Consider the following 10,763-nt stretch of genomic DNA (forward strand, 5'->3'; position numbering starts at 1 on the left):
TTGTTTGTTGATTTATTGATGATAGCCATCCTGACTGGGGTGAGGTGGTATCTCATTGTGGTTTTTATTTGCATTTCTCTAATGGTTAGTGAGGTTGAACATTTCTTCATATGTCTGTTTGCCATCTGTGTGTCCTTTTTAGAAAAATGTCTCTTCATGTCCTCTGCCCATTTTTTAATTGGGTTGTTTGTTTTTTTGGAGTTGAGTTGAGTGAGTTTTTATAAATTTGTGATATTAACCCCTTATCAGATATATCATTGGCAAATATCTTTTCCCAATCAGTAGGATCCCTTTTTGTTTTATTGATGGTTTCCTTTGCTGTGAAAAAGCTTTTTAGTTTGATGTAATCCCACATGTTTATTTTTCCTCTTACTTCCCTCAGGGATATATCAGTAAAAATCTTACTCCGGGTAATGTCTGTGAAGTTTCTTCCTATATTTTCTTCTAGGAATTTTATGGTTTCAGATCTTACATTTAAATCTTTAAGCCATTTTGAATTTATTTTTGTATGTGGTATAAGGAGGTGATCCAGCTTCATCTTTTTGCATGTATCTGTCCAGGTTTCCCAGCACCATTTATTGAATAGACTGTCTTTACCCCACCGTACATTCTTGCTTCCATTGTCATAGATTAAATGGCCATATAGGCATGGATTTATTTCTGGACTCTCTATTCTGTTCCATTGATCTATGGGTCTGTTTTTATGCCAGTACCATGCTGTTTTGATTACTGTAGCCTTGTAGTACAATGGTTCTTAAAGGGTAATGAAAGATTGGATTAAAAAGTAAATCTCAAGGGTAAGGCTGAGGGAGGATGGTAAAAGAGGGTAAAGGGGGTCAAATATATGAGTGTGGAAGGAGAACTGACTCTGGGTGGTGAGCACACAATGTGAGATATAGAGGATGTATTATAGAATTGTACACTTGTAACCTATGTAATTTTACTACCATTGTCACCCCAATAGATCTAATTTTTTAAAAAAGTAAATCTCATCTGGTGCTTTGAGAATATCAGAGCAAACAAGTATTGTCATTTTGAGAAATAGTTCCTCGTTTGGGTCTAGAGGACACCGAACAGCCCAGCCCACTATGGATACTAGACGACCATGTGTGTGGAGATGACCATTTAAATGGTTTCTAACTCATCTAGCTATAAACGCAGGTATAATCAAATGTTGTGTCCAAACAGGTCCTGACGACATAAATAAATTATATAACAAGGTTGTTCAAATGTCCAGTCTGACCACAACTGCCACGTTGCTCTTCCTCTCTGGGAAATATTTTATGTCCTCATGGAAAATATTCTATAAACAGCTGACTTCAAATGTAAGATCTTGGACCCAGATTACAATCAGTTCACCATCAAGCAGAAGTGACATTTTTGTATTTTTTCATTAAAATGTGATTGAAAGTGTCATAAAAAATTTAATGAAAAGAAAATGTTACATGCATAAAGACTCTTTGAGAATTGTGTAAGTACTGCTGAATGGAAGAATGACAGAAAACATGGATTATGCCTTAAAATGTAATTTATTGAAAAGAAAAAATCTCAGTCACTGCACATAATTATTTGAAATGATGGCACTTACAAAAGAAGCAATTTAAAGATGTTTTGAACAAAATTTCCTTAATAGAAATTTAGTAAAGACTTTAATATGCTCTGAGTCAGTGGCCTTCATACTGGCATGATACAACTGGAATGCAGACAATGAACTGTTAGGAAAATTTAGCTTAAGGAAAATAATGGCATCCTATGTAATAGGCAGTGAAGAACTCACGTAGAAAGACTGCCTTCAATTTAGGAGTGTTCTGTTATTCTAAAATAACAGTCAACACCTTTGGATAGGAAGGTTTTACATAGTAGACAGGAGAAATTTAGAGAACGAAATTTTCAGTCACATCTGTAAATAGAAAAAGAAATATGTGGTTAATTATATTACGTATTTTTGAAAGAATAGACACCATTATGTTATGATATATTTAATAGTCATTTTCTCTTCATCTTAAGATGAAACTCATGTTGTTTGTGCTTTCCTGTTACATATCCATTGCTCCCGATATTTCAGTTTTGGAGACAATTTATTGCTAGATGTGTATTTTCTTTTCCAGTAAGGCAATTAGAAGAAAGAGCTTCCACATAGTTCAGAGGGTTATCATTTTGATCTTAGTTTGATATGTTCAAAGGGAAGTTTTCACCATTGGCGAGGGAACACACACACACACACACACACACACACACACACACACACACACACACTTAGAAGCTCCAATAGTGGATGATGGTAATTAAAACAAATCTGTAGACATTTCAGTCTGTTGGCCTGTTGACAGACAAATACTTGGTTTTACTATATGACTAGTTAAGGATTTCTATTACAGTGAACATAAAGAACAGGACCCCACTGTTGTGTTCACCAGAGTCTCAAAGTTACATCTTCATGGAAAATTAGTAACATCCACACTCCTGTACTTGCATAGGAGTTTCGATATTATAAATTATATTAGTTAAAATTAGGTAATTTTAAGTTGTTATTTAAATATAATATGATTATGAAACAAAAATTTTCAAATGTGCAAGCCAATTTAATTATTATCTAAGTGTTAATGTATTCATAAGTACGTAGACTTCAGGAACCAAGACAAAACAAAACAAAAACTTAAGACTCTACAATCATATCTTTGTCTCATGGAAATAGGATCAATGGTTAGACAGGTAATTTCCAAACTTACCAAAGGCCATAATTATGGAGTTCCTGAGAATTCACTTAAGTTTTCTGAAGGGACAAAAATTGTTAAAATTATGTGATGATGTAATCAGCAGAAATTTTACTAAATCAAAAAAAATGACTGCTACTTATTTTTTTCTATTTTCCCAGCACTATACTTAATAATTATTATTATGTTTAATCACCTTCAGAGTTATAAAAAATAAGCATATTATTTCAAGTAAGCAAAAGGCCAGAATTTGAATTTAAATTTAGGACTACTAGATATGAAAAATCTATGCCCTATTCCCTATTCTACATTCTTATGTATATCATGGGTGTAACCAAAAGGAAGGTATTTAAAGAATAGTAGAAGTGCAAAAACCATAAAATTGAATTAATATTAGAGCTCTTTATATTTTTAATTTGGGGAGAAGTTTTTTCCCTACACTTATAGGAATGAATTTCACTTATAAAATAGATATTACTGCTCCATATGTTCCTGAGTAATGGATTAATATTAGCCATAGATGCCAGAAAGTAATACCAATTTCCATTTCAGAAAATTCTAGTATGAAGCACTAAGCACTGATTTTCTATGTCTATTCTAAATCTGTTTTTATGGTTTGTTCTATAAGTGATTTTCTTTTATTTCCTTTGGTAGAACAGCAATATAAAGTAATTTAAATAAGCTTACCACCAATCTGGCATAATGTCAGTTTTTTCATCGTTCTCAGAGGCGATGGGTTTATTGATGTCGTAGAATGGTGAGTAAGGAATATACTGCATGATTTGTGAAGGATAATACCAAGCAGCATAAGGATAGGCACCACGCTGTTGGAAAGGCTAAAAGCAAAGACAAATGAAAAGCAACAGTGTATGAGCAATAGCTGCTTTGAATCTCTAACAATGAATCATTTCATTCATTTCTGACATAGTTGTTAGCATCAGAAAAGATGATTAATCTGTGAGATAAAAAGAGAATTCAAACTCTTCTCTATGGGTGGATCATAGTGAAAAACCTTTTGGAAAGGGCTCTTTTAGGGTGCCCAAGGAGCAATGAATACAGCAATTTTTTAAGATCACTCTTTAAGATTGAACTCTAAGAACCTGCATTATTCAGAACAGGTCCAATTACCAGAGCCTAGAAGAAAGCTGTAGTGTGAATTTTATTAAATTATTACATAATTTATAAATTCGTGGACATTTGGACTGTGAAGAATAATTTTTGCCATTTAGCCTTGGCATTTAATATTCCATAAACATACTTAGTTTAAAGGAAGGACCCCTCACCCAAGGTCAATACAGGTAGCTTTCAGAAATACTAGAATTAGAGAAAATAATTTTCTCATTCCAGCCCAGTGCTTCTTCCAAACACTAGAGTTTTGGGGCCAAAATATTTGTTTCCTTCTCTGTAATTTTGGAATAGGTGCCTTTGTTGTTGATCTGATGTAACATTTCACTTGTTTCTCTGTATTAACATTATTCTTTATATATTTAGGTGGAAAATATGTGTTCTCTGCTGGAATTAGAAAAAAATAAAATAAAAACATTTAAAATTTTGTTGTAATTCCCTATGTAAAGATTAAAAGAAATATGATATCTGAGATTTTCTCTTTATTAAATAATTTAGATTAAAGATATAATTATAGTACAATCAACTCACCTCAAGGAAGTAGGCCTGTTCCTTAATAGAGAAGGGGAAAAATTTAGTTTTGTGACTTAAATCCAACCAAACACTATGATAGACTAAATTATTACTACCAAATACTGTCATTAAGAAAAAAAATAGGTATATAGTTATCACACTCTTTTTTTTTTTAAAATAATACATGAAAATTGAGGCCAGTGTATCCTTTGGAACTCAAATTAAGTGAATAATAGCCTTATTTTTCTCTTACTTTGGCCAATGAGTTATTAGAGAAGTTCAGGAGAAATTGAGGACAAAATCTACTGCACAGTGAGAAGCCATTGTCACAAAATCGACTGATAACCTCAATGTTTTGAATCTTAAGGACAAGGTTTTTCTCTAATCACATTCAGGTACAGAAAACTTGATAGCTTTCTTTACATGCTTCTTTCAGAAATTAGTGTCTCATGTATACGTTCAACCGGCAAAGGACCAATGCCACTGATTTGAATGCACAGTTACTACCCCTTAAAAGCAAGAGAAGACACAAGAAAGCACTGCAAAAATCAAAATATGGGAGTTAGGGGAGGGAGTAAATTGATAGATCCATAGTAATTTGTCACAAATGAGAAAGTAAAGTGTAAAGAGAATACACTATTTGTCAAGGTTATATGATTAGATGTCAGACCTTAAATTTAAAACTTATTTCCACTACACAGTATTATAGAATAATAAAAGGTAAGACAACATGAGTGGCCGATTGGGATTGTCCTGACTTAAAAGCTGACCTGAAACTATTTTCATTCAGGGATAGACATAGAATTATTCTTTCATTTCCTTTTGGCTATTTAGATCTGATCTTCCATAGCAGTGCTATAACTAGCACTGGAGCATCCCACACTTAGCAACAGCTAAGAAACACTAGCATAACAGTAGTTCATCATGTAACTAGTACAATTGTTTCTCAACGCCCCCTTGCTTCCCCCCAAAAAAACACACACACAACAACAGTGATTGCTAATAGGTAGTATGTTGGGACAGTATTAAAACACACACACACACACACACACACACACACACACACACACACACACACACTGATTTACCTGATTCACTATAGGCTCTCCCTGGAAAGTGAAGAGAATCAGAGTTACCTTTTAAAACATGGAAAAAGCAACCTATTTAAATACTTTTCATATTAGAGATTTGGGAACTGACACCAATTTTGCCAATTGAATTACTTACAGACAATTTCTTCTAAGATATGGAACAATCTCAACAATCTTTATAAGATTCACTAAATGGCAAGTAGTGGTTAGAGGGCTCAGTTTTGAATTGGCCTCGCTATTCACAGGTATCGGATTTGTTTTGGTAGCACACATTCCATAGTAACTGGTTATTTATTTGTTTAAAAATGAAATTAGAAGCCCCAGAAACACTGTGGAATTAATGGAATGTAGGACAGTATCTCTTACGTATTACTGATAAACTTGTTTCACACATGAGAAAATAGAGGATCAGAGAGTGTTTTGGCATAGATATTCAGTATCTTTCCAGATGATTTATTTCTTCAAAAGAAAAGTGTGTCCAATATGCTTTGCATAAGGGAGCATAATTGTGACTGGGTTTGAGATTTCTAAATATGAATTGAACTTAAGAATCAAATCTTGGACATAAATATGTAAAACTAAGGAAAATATTAAAAGACAAATTAATGTAACCAGTGAGATTAACACATCATAGTCCTTATGAGAGTAAGTGTGATGCGCACATCAACCGAGGCAGACAGAATGGAACAGCTTCTATTTCAAACAATAGTGACAAGTGGTTCTGACCTCACACTAATTAATAGAAATCATTTCAGAAAGTTGGAAGTGAGAAATAACTTCTTGAGAAGAAAAAAATATCTTCAAAAGTGTGAGGCTATTTAAAAACAAATGTTTAAACTTCACATTATAATTATGTAATTTATTGAGCAAAATATTACCAATTGGATGTGGTTGTATTCATTTGCCCTGGGAACTTGTTCCTGTATAAAAGGAAATGCATTCTAAGTTATTTAGAAATCTTCTGGTATAACACATTTACTTGATAATGTACCTAAAGTGTATCATGAAATTTACAATAAATGATTTTATGCCCAAATTATGAAAAATATCAAAACAATTTTTATTTTCTAACTTTAGAAAAAATATTCAACTAAAAGCTGGGCTTACTGTAGTTTGGAAAGATAAAGAATTCATAAGCTTCATATTCTGGGGGAAAATAATACCTACCAATCCTATAGGATTACATATTTTCTGTTCATGGCTATTGATTAATCACTTATTTAACATTTTTTTTTACTTTAAAAAAAAGTTTATTTAAGTGTGTTTTTCCAGGACCCATTAGCTCCAAGTCACATAGTTGTTTTGGTCTAGTTGGGGAGGGCGCAGCTCACAGTGGCCCATGTGGGGATCAAACCCCCAACCTTGTTGTTAAGAGACCTGCGCTCTAACCAACTGAGCTAACCGGCCACCCTTAAATTTTATCTTTGGTAATTTTTAAATGAAATATTACCAGATATGGGTAGTACCACAGTTTCTCTGTTGGGATATATTTCTGTTAAAAAAAGAGGAGCACACATTACAAAAACATAGCAAATGAAAAAAATATAATAATATCTCAGATTTAATAAACAATCTTACCTGGTCACGGACAGCTTCCTAAGGAATAGAAACATTTCATTTTAGTATATTGATTTTATTCATTTATGAATAACAAACATTTATTAGTTACGTTCACTCATTCAGGGACTATGCTAAATACTGAGACACATCTATGAAATATGATGACTACTATGAGCAATATAATTCTAACGTTTGTGGAGGTTACAGCCTATCTATAACTAAGGTAATGAAATATATTATTCAGGGAATTTCTAGATGAGTAATGATAAATTCCAATGGGGTACTGATATATTTAAATTTCTTTCAACTTTAAACATGAGCAACTTGGAAACAAAAACAAGAATAACAATTGGGGTCCAAATTAAATTCATTATTGACTTTCTTCTTCTTAGGAAACAGAAGAAAATGTGGAAATGTAATTTTGCTAAATTAGGACAAGGCTTTTCCCTAATGTCCTAATTAAGCCAAGTTTATTTGTTGTGGCTAAAAGAAAGGTTTTTGTTTTGTATGGTTTTGTTTTTGTTTTGTTTTTTGTCCTCTGAAGTGAAAGACTATAAGATACTCAAAAGGATCAAAACTAAATAGTGGTAAGAGGGTTGTGCTAATTGGTACATTTTTTATCTATCCATATCTCAGTATATAGAGAATTTAAATAGTTTAGAGGCTCATACTGATGAAATACCTTCATAATGTTGTCAGAAGTCTCATGAGCACAGCAAATTTTAATGAGACTGGGAAGCAAGGGCCGAAAGAGGAGGAATGAACACTTTCTTGGACTTACAATACACCAGACTGAGAGCTAGCTTAGTAGGAGATTGCTCATTCAGTATTCAAAATAATTCCAGGAAGTGAGTATAACTATATTTTCATTTCACATTAGTTTAGGCATAAATAGAAAGGAATAGTTTTGACAGTAAATATATAGGTAATCAAATGAGTAATCTGTCAATTATTATTAATGATAAAGGCTAGAATATATAATTTTTTCAGAAAAATTAAAACATATTTAGAAGTGGACCCAATTTAAAGGTTAATGAATTTTAATTATGCAGGATATGATCTTGTATTATAATAAATAAAATAAAATATTACCAGCTGGAGTTGGTTGTATTTGTTCAGCTGTTCCTATTTAAAAAGGAAAAATATTCTCAATTGCTTGGACACCATTCAGTCCAATCCCATCATTTTCAGGTGTTGAAGCTAGAATCCTACAATGTTCTTTCCCAGGAGTAAAGAATGAGGAACTATTAATTGTGCTTTAGTGTTATTTCTACCACAAATAATTTGGAATGATTCAATTATTCCTTTTTAAAACATTAGAAAAACAACTTTCTTAACATAAAATACAATACAATGCAGATATAAATGAGTATTAAGGTAATTTTACTTACAGTGTATCTTATGTCAGAACAACTAGGAAAATTGAAAATTTCAATTTTGCTTCTTGACTATGAAGATTTAACTTTGGTCAAATTAAATCAGAATACTAGATGAACTCAGCAAAAAATGAGAAAGTTCTGCTACTATCCGTGTTTATTGAACCTTTACTTTGTGCTATGAATTGTATTAATTGCTTTACATAATTTAATATGTATTATTATCATTGTCCGTTTAGAATTTAGGTTATAGACTTACAGCCTAACATCACATTTTGGTAAAAGGTAGAGCTCAGAGTCAAACTCAAATCTGGCCAAATCTGTAGACTGACATTTAAATACTATGCTATTCAGATCTAAAAGCAGACTATAAAATACAAATATTCAGCTGAAAGCATGAATTAAATACCCGGGATTTAAAAAAAGTATTTAGTTTTATTTTCAGAGGGGAATCAGTAAACAGCTAGAGTACGTCAGACTGCTTAGTATGTATTAAAGTTTAGTATATATTGAAATAAAAGAAACAATTTTTCAATACAACACTCTTATTTGTTTCTTGGTACATTTGCCTTTGATAAAGTTTTAATGAAATTTTACCACAAAGCGTTGGTTGAGTACATCTTCCCTTGGAATGTGTTTCTGCTAAAAAAAACACATATATATATTGTTTAAGTAAATTGCAACATATCCTAAATAATATTAATACATTTTAAATTTAGCAACTATATCTCACCTCGTTGCTAGCAGGACCAACTTCCTTTAAAAAAATAAAAACATGTATAGTTTTAATTTTATGACTAATTAATTTATATTAAAGTAAGAATATTACTAACCAGACACTATAGCTAAATAACTATGGCAAACTAATTTTAGCAACAAACTCCTGGATAACAGCGACAAGGTGAACAATTTGAGGTATATGTTATATTCAAGGTTGACTTTTCTCTTCTTACTACTTTCACTAGGGAAATTATTCATAATATTGAAAAAGGGTCTGAAATATTCATCTTAACTGGATTCACAGAAACTCTACATAATTAGGTTGGTTTTATTTTGTAACTTGGATGAGGGTCTTTTCTCAAAGGAAGGACCCCAGCATCTTCTAAGCCTATCTTTTATTTTCCTTTACATAACAAGTATCAGAGGATTCGAACATCTGATTAGCCTAGAATTGGTTGATTTCTATATGGTATATCATATGTTTATATAGCCATTATTATATGACAAGATCAAGTTCTACTAAAATCTGGGAAGGGTAAAATAACTACGATAAACAAAATGGTTGGGCACCACAGATGGCCAGATACCATGGTTTTCCCAGAAACAGTTCTGTAATTTTATCTCTGATGAATAGTTGCTTTTTTGTGTCTGTTGGGTTGATATTCATGTGTATTAAAATTAGGATAGAGCTTCATGCATAGTTCCTTGTATAATGAGATCTTATAAGATATATGACCTTCATGGTACAAGATTTCAGAAACATTTTATAATTAATTGAGACATTGAATTAACATAAAAATCATTTACCTCACTTGAAGAACTGCTGCTAGCTATTTTTTGCTGAGGGAAAGAAAAAGAGAGAGAGAGAGAGAGAGAGAGAGAGAGAGAGAGAGAGAGAGAGAGAGAGAGAGAGAAGGAAAGAAAGGGAGAAAGAAAGAAAGGGAGAAAGAAAAGAAGAAAAAAAGAAAAAAAGAAAGAGAAAAGAAAAGAGAAAAAAAACAGTGTTACTGACCCTGGAATTTTTAGAATTGAAAACAAACAAACAAACAAACAAAAATACTAGTCCACACTTTCTGATTGGGTTAACTCCTGGTTTCCAAATTGAAACAAGTGGTATGAAAATATTCAGGCCAATATAATGTATTTTCTGGGAGTGGCTATTTTATTTAAAATATGTTAGAACTCATAGACACAGACAATAGTTTAGCAGTTATTAGAGGCTAATGGGGGAGGGGGTGGTAGATGAGGGTAAATGGGGTCAAATATATGATGATGGAAGGAGAACTGACTCTGGATGGTGAACATACAATGTGATATATAGATGATATATTACAGAATTGTACACCTGAAACCTATGTAACTTTACTAACAATTGTCACCGCAATAAACTTTAATTTAAAAAAAATAGTAATAAACTATGTTAGGGGAGAAGTATACCTGACAGGAAGTATACCTGATAAGTTACCTGATAACTTAATAACAACATTTTTTATTAAAACAAACACAGATATATGATTGAGTAGAATGCAAAATGTATGTGGATTTTTGTGATCAAAATTAAATCCCATTGAACTGGGCACCCTGAACTCTGGGTAAGTGTTTATTCTAATTTACACTTGAGGCTACTTTGATATGAATAAATGGGAAATATTAAAATACAACAA

At 32.1% G+C, this 10,763-nt stretch overlaps 1 long non-coding RNA gene across 1 annotated transcript; it reads right to left on the reverse strand.

Annotated features, from left to right (window-relative positions):
• Window positions 1–1,569: 1,569 nt before the first annotated feature.
• On the reverse strand, window positions 1,570–3,543 carry LOC141568298 (uncharacterized). The gene is made up of 3 exons (XR_012491420.1): window positions 3,402–3,543; window positions 2,730–2,773; window positions 1,570–1,900 (listed from the first exon to the last, which is right to left on the reverse strand). It is a non-coding gene; the product is annotated as an uncharacterized LOC141568298 (long non-coding RNA).
• Window positions 3,544–10,763: the final 7,220 nt, after the last annotated feature.

This window comes from Rhinolophus sinicus, linkage group LG02 (assembly GCF_036562045.2).
Source record: "Rhinolophus sinicus isolate RSC01 linkage group LG02, ASM3656204v1, whole genome shotgun sequence".
NCBI lineage: Eukaryota > Metazoa > Chordata > Mammalia > Chiroptera > Rhinolophidae > Rhinolophus > Rhinolophus sinicus.